The sequence below is a fragment of the Trachurus trachurus genome (genome assembly GCF_905171665.1).
Source record: "Trachurus trachurus genome assembly, chromosome: 2".
Classification (NCBI taxonomy): domain Eukaryota; kingdom Metazoa; phylum Chordata; class Actinopteri; order Carangiformes; family Carangidae; genus Trachurus; species Trachurus trachurus.
Genome location: NC_139914.1, coordinates 15,422,067 through 15,443,959, shown reverse-complemented (window position 1 = coordinate 15,443,959; position 21,893 = coordinate 15,422,067). Strand labels below are relative to the sequence as shown.

Below are 21,893 nucleotides of genomic sequence, written 5' to 3'. Positions count from 1 at the left end.
AGGAAACAGTGTCACAAAGTTCATCAATGTCATCACAAGTACTGAGAAAACAATTCCAGTCAGTGCATTCAAAACATGCTTGAAGTGCCGAAATATTGTCCTGAGACCAGATTTTAACTTCATTCTCGGTGCACTGGGGCCGTCTGAAGAGCGATTTGTACAGGGGCATTAGGTAAACACTGTTATGATATGACGCTCCGAGGGAAGGCATGGGCAGGGACTTATAAGCTCCCTTTACAGACCCATAACACAGGTCTATTTTAGAGTTTTTCAAAGTTGTCGAACAGGTTACATATTGTTCATAGGTTCTCATAGTTTTATTTAAAGTGCAGTGATTAAAATCTCCAAGGATGAACTTGGGAGCATCGGAGCAAATTGAGTCAAGTCTGTGTGTGACATCTGCAATCAGCTGTACCGCCGCTGATGCGTTTGCTCGTGGATGAATGTAAACAAGTGTGAAAAAAAGTTGTTGAAACTCCCGGGGCAGATAGTAGGGTCGGAGTGAGACAGACAGTAGTTCGATATTGGGTGTGCATATTTTTTCCCGAACCACACTCCTCCTCCTCTGCTTTTACCGGTAATCTCCGATGACCTGTCAAGCCGAAGTGGGCTTCCAAACCCGCTTATAACGAGATCCTCGTCTTTATCCGAGTCATCAAGCCACGTTTCAGTGAATGCCAACAGACACGTTTCTTTAATTTCCTTCTTGAATTTGGCCCACACCTCCAGCTCGTCAAGCTTATTCCTGATTGACTGAACATTTGAGAGTAGGACCGTAGGCAGTGGAGGGAGCCGGCGACGGTTGTCCAGGTTCAGCCTTTTCAGTCTCCGCCGCACGCCACCTCTCCTTCCTCTTTTCCGGCGGGGGGTCCGGTCTGAAAGTGTTCTGACCGGGCCGTGCGGTGTCCACAGCTCAGCTGGGAGTCCCACCGACCGACCTGTCTTATGGCTTCAGTTGGACCGGGGATGTCAACATTCCTCAGCCGGAGTGCGTCCTCCGGAGTGCGTCCTCTGTCGGGAGAAGTTAGCTAATGCTAATATGGTTCCAAGCAAGCTGAAGAGGCACTTGGAAACCAAACATCCCTTCCACGCTGAGAGAAACCTGGCCTATTTTAAAAGAGCGCGGGATCTGAACCAGAGGCAGCAAGACCGTTTGTTGGATTGTGTGAAAGTGTCAGAAAAGGCAATGGAGGCTAGCTACATGCTAGCGGAGCTTATTGCAAAGCAAAAGAAGCCTCACACAATAGCGGAGACACTCATCCTCCCTGCTTGCAAAAAAATTGCAGGTGTCATGCTGGGTCCAGATGCCGCAAATGAGCTATCCAAGGTGCCGGCATCTGATAACACAATCAAAAGAAGAATTGATGACATGTCAGAAGACATTGAACAACATTTAACAGAGAAACTGCAGGCGAGCGGCAAATTTTCTCTTCAAATAGATGAATCGACCGACATCAGTGGGGCTGCCCAGCTCCTGGCAAACGTCAGGTATGTTGACGGTGACTCTATTAAAGAGACTTTTTTCTTCTGTAAAGAAATGGCAAGCCATACAACGGGAGAAGAAATATTCAAGGTAACTGATAACTACTTAAAAGAAAACAATCTGTGCTGGAGTATGTGCGTCAGTCTGTGCACGGATGGTGCGGCATGCATGACGGGGAGAGTGAGAGGCTTTATTGCAAAGGTAAAAGCACAAAATCCGGGACTTCCGTTTTGGCTGATGGCGAAGTAAGACGTGTTGCGGAGTCGCTCTCCCAGGCCTAAAAAAAATACTCGCTTAGCAACTCAAAAAAGTCATATTCATAAAAGCGAAGGCACTACGAGTGGTGGAAGAATCATCTAAGACGAAAGACGAAAAGAAAAAATGCCAAAACCACAGAAAAAGAACAACTCGCCGCCGAAAGCTAACGTTAGCAACGCCGGAGTAGCTCAAGCTAACACCCGTAGCGGAGCGGCTGCTGCTGCTGCAATCCAGCGTAATCCCGCAACAAACACTGACTCCGGGGATATCATCAAGGCGATTAATGGGCTAAAAAATGATATCAAGGGACACAATGATTGTCTGAAAAAGGAAATTATTCAACTGAGGCAAGAAGTCAACGGGAAACTCGATAACCTGGCAACGGCAGTGCAGAGCCTGTCGGACCGCGTTGACGAGGCAGAGACCCGGGTGGAGCAGGTTGAGGGATGGACGGAGGAAGCAACGGAGAAGCTCTGTACGTATATCAAACAACAAAGAGCCCTGCAGCAAAACGGATTTAGAATCTCGGTCGAGAAGAAACAACATACGCATCTTCGGAGTGGCAGAGGGGGAAGAAGGAAACTCGGCAACACAATATGTGGAGAAATTCATTAAAAGCGAGTTGCCACTACCACAAGACAAGGATTTGAAAATACAGCGGGCTCACCGGAGCCTGGCGCCCAGATCGCAACCCGACGCACCCCCGAGACCCATTATTGTCAACTTCTTGGAGTTTACCACTAAGGAGTTGATACTGAGAGAAGCGTGGAAAAAGAAGAAAATAAAAGTGGGTGAAAGACTAATCTACTTCGACCATGACTATGCGTCTGAGATTGTAAAGAAGCGCAAGGAATATAACGTGGTCAAAAAAGCCCTAAAAGAAAGAGGTATCCGCTTCCAGACACCGTACACAAGCATGCGAATTCACTGGGCCACGGGAGTCCGCACATACAGCACCGCACAGGAGGCACAGAGAGAGCTGAAGACGCGCGGCTTCCCCGTGGAAGAACCGGAGCCAACCGAAGGAGAGAGCCTCGCGGAGGCACGGCTTTTGGAGCGGCTGGGATGGCAGCAGGCAGCTGGGCGCCAGGAGAAGGGGCACGCCGCGGCCCGGAGAGCGAGGGCAAAACTCCAGGAGTTCCAGAGAGGACGCACCGAGGAAATATGAACGTGGATTTAAACTGCATTACCTGGTATGGAAACTTTAAACTCGAGACTCTGATGTGAGTTGTTTTTTGTTTTCTTTCTCTAAGCTCTACACAGAGCATAAAACGCCTGGGAGAGGCGACTTCCCCTTTTTTCTTTGAAAAAGTTGGACCAGTAGGATGGCTGAGTTGTTTTTTGACTCATTACCCACCCTTAACATTGGGCCCTCTCGGAGTGAGAGGCTGTTCCCTCGACCCACCAACGGGGTCACAGTTGAGGGGCATCAAGATCTCCCCTCATTTTTGGAGGTCTGTTCAAGTTCATGTTTGTGTTTTTTAATTGCAGTTCATGTTAAGAGTTTGTTTTGTGGGGACACTAGCTTGCTTGTTTTGAAGAGTATACATGATAAGGTCACATAGTCTGAAATGTGCTTCCTTAAATGTGAATGGCCTGAGCAACCCTGTAAAGAGAAGCAAGGTACTTGCTAAAATGAAAAAGGATAAGGCGCAAATCATATTTCTTCAAGAGACTCATATGTCCAAAACTGAACATGAGAAGTTAAAAAGGTTTGGGTATTTAAACTCCTTTTTTAGTTCATGTGAAAACAGCCGGAAACGAGGTGTGGCTACTCTGATCTCCAACAATCTCAATTTTGAATTCATTATGGAAAAAAGTGATACGCAGGGTAGATATATAATTATTAAAGGAAGGATTGATAATATCCTTGTCACATTTGCTAACATATACGCCCCCCCAGAGAGCGATAGAAAATTCTTTAAGTCTCTGTTTCACATATTAACATCTGAAAGTGAAGGAGTATTAGTCTGTGCAGGTGACTGGAACACGGTGCTGAACCACTCTATAGACACAACAAGTATAAAAAGACATAAATGTCTGAAGTCAAGAGATCTCAACTTGCTAATTCGAGAGACAGGTATGTTTGATGTCTGGAGGAACCTGCATGCATCTGAAAAAGACTATACCCACTACTCAGCTACTCACCGGGTCCACTCCCGAATAGACTTTTTTTTGATGAACGTTACAGATAGGCACAGGGTGAGGGAATGTTCCATAGGAACAGCGGATATATCAGACCACAATGTAATTCATTTAACTATACATCTGGACGACAGACAGAAGTGTACACTGTGGAGACTAAATATCAGTGTTCTAAACAAGGAAACTGTTGTTAAGGAAGTTAAAAGAGAAATTAACGAATCTATAAAGGATAACATGACTGGTCAAGTGGACCCGACCATTTTATGGGACACAGTTAAGGCAATAATGAGAGGGAAACTCATTTCAAGAACAGCATATCTAAAAAAGTCGATGAGGTCAAAATATGATGAACTAGAGGAAAAGTTGAGAAAATTAGAGAAGCAACAACCAAAAGATGAGGACAAAGGGTTAAAAAACCAGATTAAAGAATTAAAAGTTCAAATAAATAATATTCTGAATGATGAATTGGAAAAGAAATTGAGATTCACTAAGCAAAGCTTTTACGAGTCAGGCCCAAAAGCAACTAAAATTCTAGCAAAACGCCTTAGAGCTCAACAAATTAAACATACGGTACATAAAATTAGAGATCCTATAACTAATGGAATAACTTATGAACCAGATGAAATCCATAACATTTTCAAAGATTACTATGAAACTCTATATTCGCAGCCCAAAACTGTAGATGAAGAAAATATTATACAATACTTGTCATCATTAGACCTCCCCTCCATAGGAAAAAATTCAAAATGATAAATTAATTGCTCCCATTACAAAAAAAGAATTGGACATGGCTATCAGTAAACTGAAAGCAAATAAATGCCCTGGAAGTGATGGCTTCCCGAATGAATGGTATAAGATCTTTAAAGAGGACCTCTCTCCTATTATGTTAGATTCATTTTATTGGACTCTAAAAAAAGCTGTGACACCACCATCATGGAAAGAGGCAGTGATATCAGTCATTCCAAAAGAAGGGAAGAATAAAGAAAATTGTGAATCATACCGTCCAATCTCTATTTTGAATGTACATTACAAGTTGTTTACCTCTATTATCTCTAAAAGAATTGAGCATCTCCTGCCCGACTTAATTAGTGAGGATCAGACGGGGTTTATAAAAGGACGCCAAACTCAAGACAACATCAGACGAACTTTACACATCATAGAACAGATTAATAAAAAACATCTAAGTGCAGTACTGGCCAGTTTAGACGCAGAAAAGGCCTTTGATAGGGTCTGCTGGCCCTTTCTGTATTGCGTGCTAGAGAGGCTGGGCTTTAATGGTCAATTTGTCGGGTGCATACAGGCTCTTTACAGGGACCCAACTGCTAGAATAAAAATCAATGGCCATCTGACAGGCAGTTTTAAGCTATACAGAGGTACCCGCCAGGGCTGCTGTCTTAGTCCCGCACTCTTTGCGATATTTATAGAGCCCCTAGCACAGAGTATAAGACAAAATAAAGAGTTGAGAGGAATCAACATAGCAAATGAGGACCATGTAATAGGACTCTTTGCTGATGACATTATTATCTATCTTCAAAATCCTAATTCAACACTCCCTAAACTCATGGAGACTCTGGATGAGTATGGTCAAAAGTCTGGTTATAAATTGAACATAGCTAAGACACAAATTCTCTCTTTTAAAGCAGATATCAGCTTCACGGCCGTTTCGGCTAATGCTGCGTTCAAGGCAGGCTTTTGAAACCGTAAGTTACAGCTTCAAGTCACAACTACGACTTGGTAGCGTTCCAGGTAACCCGTAGCTCGTGTTTTTACCATCCTGTTGTCTGTGAAAGTTCCCTATAACGGCCACTCGTAACTTCCGACCCGTGAACTCGTACCAGATCGAACTGGTATGACTTCACAGGAAGGAAAAACACAAAGTACGAGTTTCTTTGAACGCACCATGAGTTAGCAGCCCCCGCCCTTGTCAGGCATCAATTGGTCCTCGTGCTACGTCACCACATTCACGCGCATCCCTTGGCTGCACACACAGCCCTTCATGCCGTTCTCTCTCCTCATTGGATAACACTTGAATCCCACAAGGAAAATTTTCTCCTCGGGTTACAGCAGAGCAGAGTGACGGAGAGACTCGTGTTTAGGCTGAAATACTTCATGTAAGTGATTGCTGACGGAAAATAGGACTATTTAGGACTTATATTAACAAAAACATTCCACTGATATCTGCTTTAATTATACACCAAGTAAAGATATTAGGCTGAAATATAAAGTGAAGTGGGAAGCAACATCAATAAAATACTTGGGTGTGTTAATTAGTCAGAAACTTGATAATATATATGAAATAAACTACAAAATAATAAATGACAAGATACAGTAAGACATTAAAAAATGGTCCACACTAGGATTAGACTTTAGTTCAAGGATCGAGGCAGTGAAAATGAACCTGTTGCCAAGGTTACTGTACCTCTTTTTATCTTTACCTGTCAGAATCCCAGACTCACAGTTTTTAATGTGGGACAAACAGTTATCAAGGTTTATCTGGGCTGGAGCAAGACCAAGGGTAAGATTTAAAACACTTCAAATTGACAAAGAACATGGCGGACTTGCAGTACCAAACCTAAAGGAATACTATTACGCTGCCCAGATGAGATATTTTGTCTATTGGTGCTCTCCCGAGTACCAAGCTAGGTGGAAGCACATTGAACTGAACTTGGTTGATTCTCCACCGCAAACCAGATTAGGTGGAAAACAACACACAGACCACAAGGGAGGAAATCTAATCTTGGAGAATGCTTTTAAAAATTGGTATGAGATAGTTAAAAAGTATAAACTAGAAGGAGACAGTAAACTTTTAATTTGGCCTTCACAAACATCTCTGTTTAGTCCCGCTGTAACTGACATCACATTTGCAAGATGGAGAGATAAGGGGATTACAGCGATGTGTACACTCCTAGAGGGAAAAACTTTCAAAACTTTTGAAAAACTCAAAAGAGAATTTGGTTTAGATAATTGTGACCTGTTAAGATATTTACAGCTAAGACATTTCTATGAGACAGTAATCAAAAGAGGAGTTTCTACAGAAGGAAACAAAGTGATTGAAGTATTCACTAATGCATATAAATGTACGCCTGTCAAGATTGTTTCTAAGTTGTATAGAGGTCTGCAAAAACAAAATGGAAGGAACTCACTATATGTGAAATCTAAATGGGAACGAGAATTGAACATTAAACTGTCTGACACTGATTGGCATTCTATGTGCAGAACTCAACAAACATCCACCAGCTCTAAAAGATGGAGGGAGTTTGGATGGAAAAATTTAATTCGCTTTTTCATCACACATCAAAAGTAAACAAATAGGTGAACAGCAGCAATGTTGGAGGAAGTGTGGGCAGTTGAGTGCCGATCACACACATGTTTTTTGGTCTTGTGTAAAACTGCAGGGGTTCTGGGACAGAGTGGTTCAGATTCTGGAAAAGATTTTTTCTTGCAGTTTACCCAGAGACCCCCGGACTCTGTATCTGGGTTTGTCGCCAGAAGATACTATTCAAAAGAAGGACCTGTATCTTTTCAAAATATTGATCTTGGCATGTAAGAAGGCCATTACAAGAAACTGGTTGAAAAGTGACCCTCCAAGTCACTAGCGTAGCCAGAAAAAAGACATTGGGTGTGCACCTGCAAAGACTGGGTGTGCCAAATTTATTTTCAACAAACTGAGCGTTACACCTCCATAAATATTCAAAAGAATTCCAACATTATATGTTGTGTGCGTTCTCATCAGTAATAACAAACCATGTGTTATTCGCTCTCAACAAGCCATGGGCCTTTAACAAGCATCAGACACAGACTGCACATAATGTAACAGTGGCATCATGGCAACCCTGTATGATCATACTTATCTTCTAATCTATATGCAACGCTGAGTAAAAAAAAACTGCTTAGTAACTGCTCTTATAGTCAACAGTACAACAGGTCAAAACATTCACACATATGACGTGCTCAAATAAATCAATAACAAAGTCATAAAAAAACACACTTTTGCGTGTCTGGTTAGCGCACACACAATAGGTGATCTACTAAGAGTAACACACTAAATGACAACACGCGCAAACCGCAGTATTTAAATGAGGGTTTTGCGCGTAACCGTTTCCGCCATGGAGAGTGTGGACACAGCTGGATGGATACAAACGCAGAATAAAAATTTGATCCGACGCATTAATAGAGAGAGGGACAAATAAACATATTGTGGAGCTGCCTGCAGCATAAGAAACGTGGGAGATTATCTATGAGAAAGTTCAAATGTGGTTGGTAAAACAAGAAGAGAAGAGATGAAGTGAAGAGAAGATGGGGAGATATAGGCCTATGCGGCAAAGAACAAAAGAAGATTTTAGTTTATAATAAAACCTCAGCAAACGAGGGAGAGCTGCTCTGATCAGTGTTGAGCAGCAGCTGAGCAGGTAACTGGGAGACCTGCTGTCATTCATTGAGCTGGAGCTGCGCGCTATGGCACAGAGCTCAGGTGGGACACTCAGGCCACTCGGGTCTAAACGCGCTGACCAGATGGATCACGGACGGAGTGAAGGCAGCGGTGACGTCTCTCAGCCCCGGTCCCAGAGCCGAGCAGCCAGGTACTGGAGAGGAGAGGAGAGGAGAGGAGAGGAGGAGCGCACTGGACGAGAGAGGTGCGGCGTGCGTAACGGCGCTTAAATGACTTTGATCGCATGATCAACAAAGCTATTTAACCATCTGAACACAACTACTGGGCTTATCATTCATCACATATGATTATGTAACAGCCTGGCCTGATGGTTTTATATCGCAAAGCAGAAGAGGACAATGATATAGCTGCTTACCTGTGCGCACTGCGCAGCTCTCAATTTAAAGGGCAAGACGGCGTGGTTTGGCCTTGAACTCGTTAATTATTCCATTAGTCCAGTTTCTCCGCAACGCATCACCTGACGGCAATTTTTACAAATGTATTAACTGATCGATAACATGTTAGTAGCTATAGACTATAACAAAAACAAAAAATGCATCAAATTTTTTGGGTGTGCCAGCTTTCTCTGTGGGTGGCACTGGCACACCCTGGCACACCCGTGGCTACGCCAGTGCTCCAAGTCCAGGGCAGTGGCTGGATATTGTTGAGGAGATTTACTTGATGGAAAGACTGACTTACTGTCTCAGAATGAAAGCAGGGACCTTGGACCAAAGGTGGCAGAAATGGTTTGTGTATACGAAAAAAGAAGAATCTAACATGCAGCAGACATAATGGACAGAGATGAAAGCTGCAACCAGAGGGGTGTGCCCCACATCCACTTGTTACTTTTTTTTACTTTACTCTGTTTCTTTTTGTTTTTCTTCATCTTTTCTTATTTTGGTGAATTGCATTGTTGTGCAATGACTCTTGTTTATGTAAAACAAAAAAAAGCAAAATAAATAAAGAGTTTAAAAAAAAATAAAAAAAAGCACAAAATCCACAGGTGGGGCCTAACCACTGCATTTTGCACCGAGAGGCATTAGTTGCCAAAACCATGCCCCCGGAGTTGACTGAGGTGCTGAATCAGGCTGTGCAGATGGTGAATTACATCAAATCAAGGCCCCTGAAATCTCGCCTTTTCTCCCAGCTGTGCGCTGAGATGGGAGCCGACCACCAAAGCCTGATCCTCCACACAGAGGTACGGTGGTTGTCTCGGGGGAAAGTCCTATCCCGTTTTTACGAGCTTCGGGAAGAGCTTTTGGAATTTTCACGTGAACACGCTGTCCCACATAAGGACAGGCTCGCGGATGAGAGGTGGTGCGCCAGGCTGGCTTACCTTGCAGACATATTTGGGCATCTCAACGAGTTAAACGCCAAGCTTCAGGGCAGGAATGAAAACATTTTATCATCCACAGACAAGATTCGGGGGTTTATGGGCAAACTGACTCTGTGGCGCGAGGCTTTGGAACAGGGCTCCATGAACATGTTCCCGCTGGCATCAGCTGCGCCACAGGCAGCCAGTGAGCGCGCTGTATATGCCGAACACCTTCAGACCTTAAAAGAGAGGTTTGAGCGCTATTTTCCACGTGTGGCCGACATCGAGGACAATGACTGGATCCGAGACCCATTCAACCAGGAGTCCGAGTCCTCACCCGAGAAGCTCACTATGAAGGAGAGAGAGGAGAGCGCAGAGCTCCGTGCGGACCGCACGCTGAAACTGAAATTTAGTGAGCTCACACTCGATCAGTTTTGGTTGGTTTGTGCATCAGAATATCCAACCATCTCCCACCACGCTATCAACCAACTTCTCCTTTCCCCACCACCTACCTGTGTGAGTTGGCGTTCTCCACTCTTGTTTACATGAAGAACAAGACCAGGTCACGGCTCTCTGTTGAGCAGGACTTGCGAGTGGCCCTCTCCTCAGTGCCACCAAGGATTAAAAAAATCTGTGCGCCCCGACAGGCACATGTGTCCCACTGATTTGTTAGTAGGCAGAATATTTACAAAAAAAGCCTGATTCTAAATGTTACAGTTATAATTTGTGGGTCAGATTCAGGACCATGGACAGTGCAGCTTTCTCATGGACAGTTCTCTGCTGAATTTCTGTTTCCTTTGCCTCACCTGTCTGGTTGAAATGGGTGTGTTTGATGAAGCCCAATTTGATAAAGTTGAAATATTTTTGTGAAGTATTTTGTTAATAAATATTTCATGAGTATGTGGCAAGTGGAGGGTGGAAAAATGTACCAACAACGCCACCTGGGGAGTTTCGCCCCAGGAGATAGTTATAGATATTCTTAAAGGAAAATGGTTAATACCTTTCTCTCGTATATAAGGTCCTCACAGGTTCAATACCACGGGCAGAGACGTATTAGAAAAGTACAAAAATATTTTATTTGCAATTATCAACAACAGGTCACATCAACACTGGCTGCATTTTACTTGGACTGGGGGCATGGGGGCATGGGGGCAAGGGTGGACAGAGCTGGGGTCGCTACGGCGGCCCAAAATCAAATCAAGGGGAGGAATAACTAACCAAAAACACCCGTGGCACCACACACACACACACAAGGGGGTTCGTGAAGAAAAGACCACCACCAGGGATTGGGTCGCCGCCTTGGCCCTCAGCACCTGTCCACAAAGAAAAGAAACAAAATTATAAACCAGCCTCCCAGTTAATGCAGCGCTCGTGTCACCAACCTCTCTCTCACGCACGTGCACACACACACACACACACACGCACAATGTATTTTAAGTAAATAAGAAAACAAATCAAACCAAAGTAAACAAATGTTCATCAAACAAAATAAACAAAAGAATAAATGATGCTCGCCAAACGAAATAAACAAATAACTACAAAATAAATCTTTTCACAATGAATAAACTAAACAAAATTCCTAAAACAACAATCAAGCCCTGACGCCAGCTCCGTGAGGAGCGTATCAATCACTCCGTCGTAGCTCGGGAGAGCCGAGGAGTCAGAGCAATTCCAGTGAGCCAAAACAGCAGTGGGTCCAGAAGATGGTGGCTTTAACAGTTTTTGGGCCTCACCAGCAGGGCATTACGGAGCACCGGGAGGCGTAGTCTAGGACAACAGAACAGGACAATACAATCAGCCGGAAGCGGCACAACAGACTGAAACGAGGGGCGGACAACGCCAACTTACCACGTGAGGACAGAGCAACAACACCGAAAGGCTTCCAGCAGGGCGAACCAGCCCCGTAGCCCCAGCAGTCCGCCACACTGCAGCAGAAACAACCATGTCACAGAACAATCGGCACGTGAATGAAAAGAGAAAGCAGCGGTGTGTTCTGACACGCCTTACCCGTGTGCTGAAGGAGGGAACGTGCGTCTTTTTCTGGCACCACGCCAGAGACACTCCAATGCCGGCACAGCCAAACGGCTTCACCAATACCAACACCAGCAGCACGCCACACTGCAGCAGAAACAATCAGATCACCAAACAGTCGTGAGATGAGTGGAAGAGAAAGCAGCGGTGCGCATCAGTGCGCCTTACCTGTGCGCTTAGGGAAACAGCGTGCCTCTCCTGGCAACACGCCAGAGACACTTCACTGCCGATGCAGCCACGTGGCTTCACAACGCCAACCCCAGCTCCGCTACACCAGGCCACAGCCACCACCACGGACGAGCGGAACGGGAAGAGAGCGCGCGCCAGGTAGGACCAGACTCCTATATAGAGGTGTGTTCCCCGCCCATAAATCAGTGCACCAGAACAACACAGCGCCCCACTGTGAGGAGGAGTGAGCCGTGCTCCGGCTAGTTGTCTTTGTCACATCTTATTTGGCATTAGTAAATAATTATAAACCTAACAGATAAACAGATGATATTAGTGATAACACGTGTTATAAGGCTATTTTGCACAATAGGTGTGCCTTGAAATTTTTATTTGTCCTTTGGTGTGCCTTGGGCACAAAAAGTTTGGGAACCACTGAGCTAGAAGACAATTACAAGCCAGTAATCCACGCACCTCGCAAAGTACCCCTAGCTCTAAGAGAAAAACTCAAGACTGAGCTTCAGCGGCTTGAAGAGCTAGATATCATAGAATGAGTTGAAGAACCCACAGAATGGGTCCACTCATTGGTAATAGTAGAGAAACAAGATAAACTGAGGTTATGTATAGACCCAAAATAACTAAACAGATATGTGAAAAGAGAACACTTTCAACTTCCTACCAGGGGAGAAATTTTTGGAGACTTAGCAGGTGCCAAATATTTCTCCAAGTTAGATGCCTCCTCTGGTTTTTGGCAAGTGTGTCTAGATAAGGAGAGCTCTAGAATTTGCACCTTCAACACTCCTTTCGGGCATTACTCTTTTAAGAGACTGCCTTTTGGCTTAACATCCGCCCCAGAAGTCTTTCACAGAACCATACATCAGATTTTTGAGAGAGTGCCAGGCACACAGGTTTTACATAGATGACATCTTGATTAGTGGATCTACTATAGAAGAGCATGATGCCAGGCTAGCACAAGCTTTAGAAGCTGCCCGGTCACATGGGTTGAAACTAAATGCAAAAAAATGTGAGTTCAAAAAAACTAAAATCACCTACTTAGGTGAAGTGCTGACAGCAGAAGGTGTCCAAATAAGTGAGAGCAGAGTCAAAGCCATCAAGAACATGCCGCCACCTACGGACAAAGAGGGTGTACAGCGCTTTCTGGGCATGATAAATTACGTAGGTAAATTTGTGCCTAATCTAACAGCACACACTGCTCAGATGAGGAGCTTGCTATGTAAAACCACTGAATGGTGTTGGAACAGTAATCACCAAAAGGAATTTGATGAACTTAAACTGTTAATAGCTGAAGCCCCTGTCCTCAGGTATTATAATGAAAACCGTAAAACTAAAATCTCAGCAGATGCGTCTAAATCAGGCATAGGGGCAGTTTTGCTACAAGAGTATGGCAACCGATGGAGACCAGTAGCTTACACCTCCAGAGCTCTTTCTGCGGCTGAATGTAACTATGCCCAGATTGAAAAAGAGGCATTAGCTCTGTCATATGCGTGTGAGAAGTTCCATGTTTTTATATATGGTAAAAAAGTGTGGGCAGAGACTGATCATAAACCCCTAGTCACTATTGCAAAAAAAGGCTTAGCAAACACACCACCCAGGGTACAAAGACTATTTCTGAACATGCAGAAATATGACCTAAAGTTAGAGTTCAGCCCAGGCAAAGAACTGCTTGTGGCAGACACATTGTCCCGGGCATACGACAGTACGGAACCAAATACCATATATGAACAAAAAGAAACTGTGCATGTAAATCTCGTCAGAAAGAGCTGCCCAGTGTCAGATGAAATGTGGAAAAAAATGGCCCAAGCCACCGCTAATGATGAAGTCCTACAAAAAACCATAAGAGGCATAAAAAGTGGTTGGTCAGTAAATTCATTCCCTGCACCATATGGCAATTTCACAGACGAACTGTCTGTTATAGACGAGGTATTATTTAAGGGTTCTAGAGTAGTGGTTCCAGAAGTGCTAAGACAGGACATGTAACAAGTTATTCACGAGGGACATTTGGGCATAGAAAAGTGTAAAAGACGAGCAAAAGCAGTACTATACTGGCCCAATATGAACTGTGCAATAGAAGACATGGTGAGAACATGTGAAACCTGTCTAACATACAGAAATAAACAACACAAAGAGCCAATGTGGGTTGAGGAAAAGGAAAAGTTGACACCCTGGAGTAAAGTGGGAATATATCTCTTTACTCTGTACGGCAAGGACTATGTGTTACTAATGGACTATTATTCTCACTATCCATAGATGGCAGTACTGAAGGACACCACTGCCAATACTGTGATGACCCACGTCAAGTCCTTCTTCGCTCGTCACGGAATACCCAGCACCGTACGAACTGACAATGGACCTCAGTTTAGCTGTCAGGCTTTCAGAGACTTTTCCAAGATGTACGGATTTGAACATATTACATCTAGTCCATTATACCCACAGTCCAACAGGAGACACTTACTATTGGTGCCACAGTTAGAACCAGCTGAGCCACAGGAGGGTAAGGATACTCCTCAAGAAAACACTGTTACATCTCAGACTGCACTAGAGCCCACACCACTCCACACTTATGGACCAAGAGAGATAAGGCAGTCTGGTAGAACCACACCATTAGACACTACTGAACTCAGTGAGTTAAGGAAGTCTAGTAGACCTATCAAAGCCCCACAGAGATTGATTGAAATGTGTTTAAATGTGTTTACTGTTGTCACACATGTGCAGATGTTCTATGTTAACATGTTAAAAAAAAAAAGTCTTGTTGAGGGAGATGTGACATATTTCAGATCTGTCTTTGAGTCACGTGACCAGGGTTGTTACCGGGTCAGCGGGCAGAGCGCATGCGCAGCTCGGGAGCACAGAGAGCGGGAGACCAGCACCTGTTGTACGGAGTTTTGGAAGCTGAATAAAGCCAGTTGTTAACAAAGTACAGCGAGCCGTCTCGTCCTATCACACAGAAATAACATATACTACCTACTGCCGTAACATGTTATGTCAAAATGTCATAAGTAAAAGAATGTTATATCAAAATGTAAAAAAAAAAAAAAAAAAAAGCGAAAAGAAAAGATTATGATAAATACTTTTATTCTGTGGGTAATGGGGGCGGGACTAGATCAGCTTTTGCTTCTCCCGCTTTCCCTTTCGGCCATGTGTATTGTATTATTTGAACTAAGATTAAGTGTGATGATGATGATTTAAATTGACATGCCCGAAATAAACAAATTGATTGATTGATTGATTGATTGATTGATTGATTTAAAAATGCTCAAGGAATATCATCTCTTGGATTTTGAGGAGGAACCCCCCAGCTACAAGAAGTAGAGAAAAAAACTTTATCAGACGAAACAAGTAGGGTTGCCAACCGTCCCGGATTGTGCGGGACGTCCCGGGATACAGCCTGGTTTTGATTTGTCCCGGACGGGACAGCCAACGTCCCGCCCTCCAATCACAGCCCTCCCTTTACATGCGTCACGCATGTAAAGGGAGGGCTGTGATTGGAGGACGTTTGTCGGCGCATGCAGAAGCGCCAAAAATTCAACAAAAAATAAAAAATAAAAAATTAATATCATACGGCAAATGGAAAAATGGAACCTGCGTCAAAAAAGAGGCTGTGCAGTTATAATCAGCAATGGGAGACAAAAAAGCCCTGGGTGAAACCGGTGAGTGGCGAGGTCACGAAAGCTTATTGCACATTTTGCCGGCGGGAGTTCTCAATCGGGCACGGAGCTGAGAATGACCTGTCCAGACACGCTGCCTCTGACATGCACAAAAAAGCCACCGTGGCTAAAGGAGCTAGCAACATCAGCAAATTCTTTGCCGCGGCAACCGGAGAAAATGAAAAAATCTCAGCAAGCGAGGCCACCTTCGTCTATCACACAGTAAAACACGCTCTGAGCTACAATAGCACGGACTGTCTTGCGAAGCTCAATGGCACTGTATTTAACGACTCTGCGGTGGCTTGGAAGATCCATTTAGGGAGGACAAAGGCAGAGATGATAGTAATGAACGTCTTGGGACCAAAATTTGTTCAAGACATTTTATTTACGCTTTCTCCAACTGATGGTGACCCTGTTTTTTTTTCTGTCGCCACTGATGCATCCAACAAAGGTAACAGAAAAATGTTTCCAGTGTGTGTCAGGTATTTCTCTGCTGTTGATGGGGTACAAAACAAGCTGCTAGACTTTTACGAGGACAGTGACGAGACCGCGAACGGAATACATAAAGCCCTGATGAACTGTCTGGAGAGATGCGAACTGAATGTAGAAAACATAACGGCATACGCAGCTGACAACGCGAACGTAAACTATGGGAAAAATCACTCTGTTTACAAGTTATTTTGTGAGGCAAACGAGCGCATTCTCAAAGCAAATTGTCCTGCTCATATTGCCCATAATACATGCAAGCACGCATGCGACCAGCTGTCAATTGATATAGAGACAATTGTTTTGAAAGTGTACAGCCACTTTTCAGTGTCTGCTTCCCGGAGAGAGGAGCTGCGCTCATTTTTTGCATTTGTTGACAATACACTGCAAAAGGACTTTCAGAGGTTTTATGACTCTGTCATTGCATACATTGACAAGTGGTTTGACTTCTCCCCAGAAAATGTCATGATGCAACTGAAACCAATAGGCCTTTATGATATGCTCTCTTTTGCTGACCTGGAGAAGGTGGTTGCTGCCATCAAACTAACAGACAAAGTCAACATGGACCAGCTTTATGAAGAGTACTGTGCCTGCCAAGAGGAAATACAGAAAGCCGTGCAGGATACCACAAAATCAACCAGTGAAAAGTGGGTCAGAGTTTTCCAAAATGTAAGGCAAGACAACTTGACCAACATGTTGAGGATTGTGTCGTTTGTCCTCAGTGTGCCAGGCTCAAATGCCTTTGTGGAGAGAATCTTCTCACTAATGACCAATAAATGGTCAGACTCAAGAAATCGATGCAGCACAGAGCTGATCAAAAACGAACTTTTGGTGACTGTGAACTGTGACCTGACATGTAAGGATTTCTATCTGGCTGTTCAGAAGGACAAAGGGCTGCTGGAAGCAGTCAGGAGCAGCAAGAAATATCCCTGGAGGAGGAAGTGAATGGTGAGTCCAATAATGGGTAGGCCTATCCATTATTCAATTAAATTAAGAGAATGTGCCCTCTGGTGGCCATGTCAGATACAGTTGTTTGGGGACAGTTTGGTACATTGAGAGACAGTATTTAATTAAATTCATTCATGAATGATAAAGTAATGTTTGGATGATGATGGTGCACTTTAATTGATTCATATTGATTCATGTCAACAGAGCAGCAGAGACAAGCAACAGGGACAATCAGCAGCAGAGACAAGCAACAGGGACCATCAGCAGCAGAGACAAGCAACATGGACAATCAGCAGGCAGCAGAGACAAGCAACAGGGACAATCAGCAGCAGAGACAAGCAACAGGGACAGTCAGCAGCAGAGACAAGCAACATGGACAATCAGCAGCAGAGACAAGCAACATGGACAATCAGCAGCAGAGACAAGCAACATGGACAGTCAGCAGCAGAGACAAGCAACATGGACAGTCAGCAGCAGAGACAAGCAACAGGGACAGTCAGCAGCAGAGACAAGCAACAGGGACAATCAGCAGCAGAGACAAGCAACATGGACAGTCAGCAGCAGAGACAAGCAACAGGGACAGTCAGCAGCAGAGACAAGCAACAGGGACAATCAGCAGCAGAGACAAGCAACAGGGACAGTCAGCAGCAGAGACAAGCAACAGGGACAATCAGCAGCAGAGACAAGCAACATGGACAATCAGCAGCAGAGACAGGTGAGCAACAGAGACAGACAAGGAGGGACATACAATTAATTCACAATAAATTGACCACTGACTATTAATAAAATGTTAATAAATGAATAAAGAAGTATTTGTAGTCTGTCCATCTGTTCGTCTGCCCCTCCCCACCACCGCCGCGAAAAAATGTCCCTCATTGGAGAGTCAGATTGTTGGCAACCCTAGAAACAAGGTTCATCAAAAAATTAGGCTTTGGCTCCCGGACTAAACAGAGTTGAACCATGAACACATCCAGCAGCAGCAGCAGCAGCAGCAGCAGCAGCAGCAGCAGACTCTGTCCTCTTTGTCTTTACAGACTAACACAGTGCCACAGTGAGGACATTTCCACATGTTTCTAATCAAATCAATCATTTCTTATTGGACACGATAATAAATAATCATGTTCCTGACATGAAAACACTGAGTGAAGTTTACAAAGACAGAGGAACAGCTTCCTGTTCAGCTAGCAACTAACTGTCAGCAGCTAGCTACTAACTGTTAGCAGCTAGCTGCTAACAGTTAGCTGTTAGCTGTTAGCTGCTGTCTCTGTGACAACAGATTCTAACGTCTCTTTCTACGTCATTACGTCTCTGCTACTTCAACAGCTTCTTCATAAACTTTTCTCTTTTCACTAGTGAAGGTTTTTGTCGCACTTACGGTGAGTTGGAGCGAAGTTGGCGGCGTCTCAGGTGATCTTCAGGTGTGTTTACCTCACACAGGTGAACCAGGAAGTGAACCGGAAGCTGCTGCGGCTTCAACAACAGCGCCACCTGGCAGCGAGGAGGGGCGGGAGCTGCACACAGCTGTGTTGATAAGGACCATTCACATCAGAAAACACAATACTGTCATACTAGAAGTCCACCAATTAGATTTTTTATTTTATTTTTACACCTAGCCTTGTTTTGTCTCCTATGTCATTTGGCATATTTCATCCTGCAAGTTCATGTATGTTTGGGGTCAGTGGTGGACAGTAACGGAGTAAATTTACTTGAGTACATATCCAGAGGTTTTTGTACTTTACTTGAGAATTAAATTTCTTTGGTACTTATTACTCTTACTTGAATACATTTCCAAGACAAATATTTTTACTTTTACTTGAGTTAATTTCTAGAAAGGCTGAAAAGTACTCGTTACTTTCAGGTCTTTTTCTAAAATCCTATTGGACACAAGCTGTGTTTGTGAAAGAAGGAAACCCTAACCCCTAAAAGCAGCACATCAGTGCAGCTGCTTTCAAAGAGTTCAAAGTTCCTTACATTCATTTAGAAAAAAATATAGTAATTCATTGATGTGAAAAATTACTTTTGGATACTTTCTTACCTTTAGAAGCAAGTACTTTGTTACTCTTACTCGAGTAACATGGTGACTGAGCTACTAACTAAATTTTGACCAGTAGTATTTGTACTCTTACTCAAGTACTGGGGTCGAGTACTCTGTCCATCTCTTTTTTTAAAGAATATTTGTTTGGCTTTTTGTTTTTATTATAGCACAGTGAGATAGACAGGAAAGGGGGAGGCAGAGAGAGGGGGAATGACATGCAGGAAAGGTCTGCCCGACGCGGGATTCGAACTGGGGGCGCCTGCGTTGAGGACTGTAGCCTCTACACGGGGCGGCCGCTTTAACCACTGCGCCACGCACCGCCCCGAGTACTCTGTCCATCTCTGTTTGGGGTTTGGTCCTGAGCTGAGCTGAGCCGTGCAGCATCAGTTCAGTGAGATCGGGGGAAAACCACAAACACATCCAATCAAAAAAAAGAAGACAACACAAATTATAATCTATAATTTATTATCCTGCTCTGCTCAGTTGCGGTCAAACATTGAAAAGACAAACACAAAGCTTTGCATAGAGAGATGAAGTTTTATTTTTAGGAAAGCAGTGCTCACAAACATTCAGATTTCAAAGTGAGGTGGACCGCACAGACAAAAGTGTTAAATGTGAGAGAGCCGGTTAAAGCTCTAAACTTTGGTTAGACAAACATTGGGCAGTGCATTCAGTGAAGGAGTTAATAGAATTAGTTTAAATATGATCACATTAGAACTGAACACAATGATCACGTGAATATTTACGCAAATGTACCATTCCCTGACTGAAGTTGTTTACGCTTAAAAAGTAGCTTAAGTATCAGACGAGAAGCCGATGTCAACCAGGACGAATAAATAGAAAAGCGATGAGTTGAAATATACTATAATATTATAACTATATATATACTATATATATATATTTATATGAGACTACAAATAACATCTGATGAGATAAGTCAGAAATAAGAAAAACATTGATTTCATTTGATGTGAGATTAATTTAGATTAAGTCTAAAGAATTATGTGTTACTATAAAGGATAGTAATTTTGAGATCGAAAATCAAGTCAAAAGAATGACTTTATTGTATTTTTTCCTTTTTTCACAGGGCACAACTTGACTTCTGAAAATTGATTGAACATGAAAGATTTTGCGTGTATAAAATGAGGCACCGAGTAGGGTTGTGTAACTTTTTAAGTGTCGTAGGCCTGCGCGTGGTCGTGGCAGTTGAAGCCGTGCGTACATTCGTAAGTGCGGGGTGGAATGTCACTGAAGAGGCAGTAACAAGGATTTTTACTGTATAAAAGAGTCAAAGATTTAAAACGGGATTTGTATTTTCGTGTCGTGATGCTAGTCAGAATTAACAACGTGAATAACAAACGAATAACGGAAAGAAAATGTTTCCTTCTAGAGCTACAGCTAATAAGTTGAGGAGACATTCTTACGCATTACATTAATGTCTGTCTAAAGCGTTTACGTAACAACGTAGTGTAAGTCAATGGACTTTAAATTGGCCAATTAAAAGCTACTGATTTGTGGTTGAGCTTAGTTTTTTTTTTTTTTGGTTCCGATCTGAGATTTAGGTTAAGATGTGATTCAACTTAATTCTAGATTTTTCTTTCTTTTTCTTTTTTGTATTTAGCATATAAAATGTGACGCATTGCTACAAGGTACTTTTTACTTTATGCGCCTCGCTCTACTTGCTCGAATTTGCCCGCTGGAATATTTGTTTTTACTCGCGGCATTCGCGTGAGTATATTGAACTCACGCGAACAGGCGAATTTCGCGTGTTTGCTTCATTCGCGTCTGTACATTGACTTTGTATGTAATCTTATCGCGCAAAAAATTAGCCTGGCGCCCGGTGTGAACGCACCATTAGGGCACCAAACAGAAGAACACAAGAGGCACCCGAGTACAATTTTTGAGGCACCACTCCTGCGTACAGAATTTATAAATGATTTGACTCACTTGTTAACGTCTTATTATTTATAAACTGTTTTGACGCATTAGTTACATGGGTAACAGTGACCTTGCCAAATAGTGAGCTTATGTAAATTTGTAAAATAAATGAAGCTCCTTTAATATACGTAGTAACTCATTTTTAATATTAATGAGTATTAACTTCTTGCTATACATTGAGCATCAATGTAATCTTTATAATTGCTTAATCATGATTAATAAATGTTAATAACCAAATTATAAACTATTTATATGTTTTTTCTTGCAAAGCGGTACCATATTTTGCTGGGTGGATTTTTAATTTTCTGGTGATAATTTTCAAGAAACTTTAGAAAAAAGCTCATTTCAACCATTCAAATACAATCAAAAGAAAAGGAAATGGTTACATGTAAAATGTTATTTAGTTTAACAATCCACTCATTTAATAATTTCGGCAGCTCATCCAGGTCTGGTAGAAAATTCACTCCCCACATCATAAAGGTAGATACATTCAGATCACAACATGTCACTGCCACAATCATTAGAAAATCTTTTTTTTTTCTTGTAGATGAAAATACTGTAACAGCCATACCAAAGCTTCTGTTGGGAACAACCGTAGGGAAAAAAGTTCAGTGGGAAAATCCCACAAACTTTACCAAAAAGAGTGCAGTTCCTACATCACGCAAACTGTACAACAACCAAAGCTGAAGAGGCCTTCAAGGTCCATCGAAACGTTGTGTAAAAAGCAGAATCCGCTCGGTTTTTGCAGTGAAGGCAGTGGTTGATTCCTGTGATTTTAAAGAAGACGTGATAAAAAAAAAATAAAATAAAAAATGACATCCTGGTCTCTGATTTGGTTTTAATCCTGGCAGTTACCATCCCAGGCCCAAAGGCATTGTGGGTCACATCACAGGTGAAAGCATGTGTTACTAAGTAGGCGAGGAGGACATGCAGGTGCGACGAAAAACTAACATGACACGTTGCGAGAGGTCAGAGTGCAGCTTCATGATTCCAAT

At 43.0% G+C, this 21,893-nt stretch overlaps 1 protein-coding gene across 2 annotated transcripts in view; it reads right to left on the bottom strand.

Annotated features, from left to right (window-relative positions):
* Window positions 1-19,554: 19,554 nt before the first annotated feature.
* The window catches only part of hecw2b (HECT, C2 and WW domain containing E3 ubiquitin protein ligase 2b), a 31,109-nt gene continuing 28,770 nt past the window's right edge, over window positions 19,555-21,893 (bottom strand). For both annotated transcript variants that reach the window (XM_083988704.1, XM_083988705.1), the window contains exon 30: window positions 19,555-21,893. This exon is cut by the window's right edge and continues 231 nt beyond it. The gene's annotated coding sequence lies outside the window, so the exon portion shown is untranslated.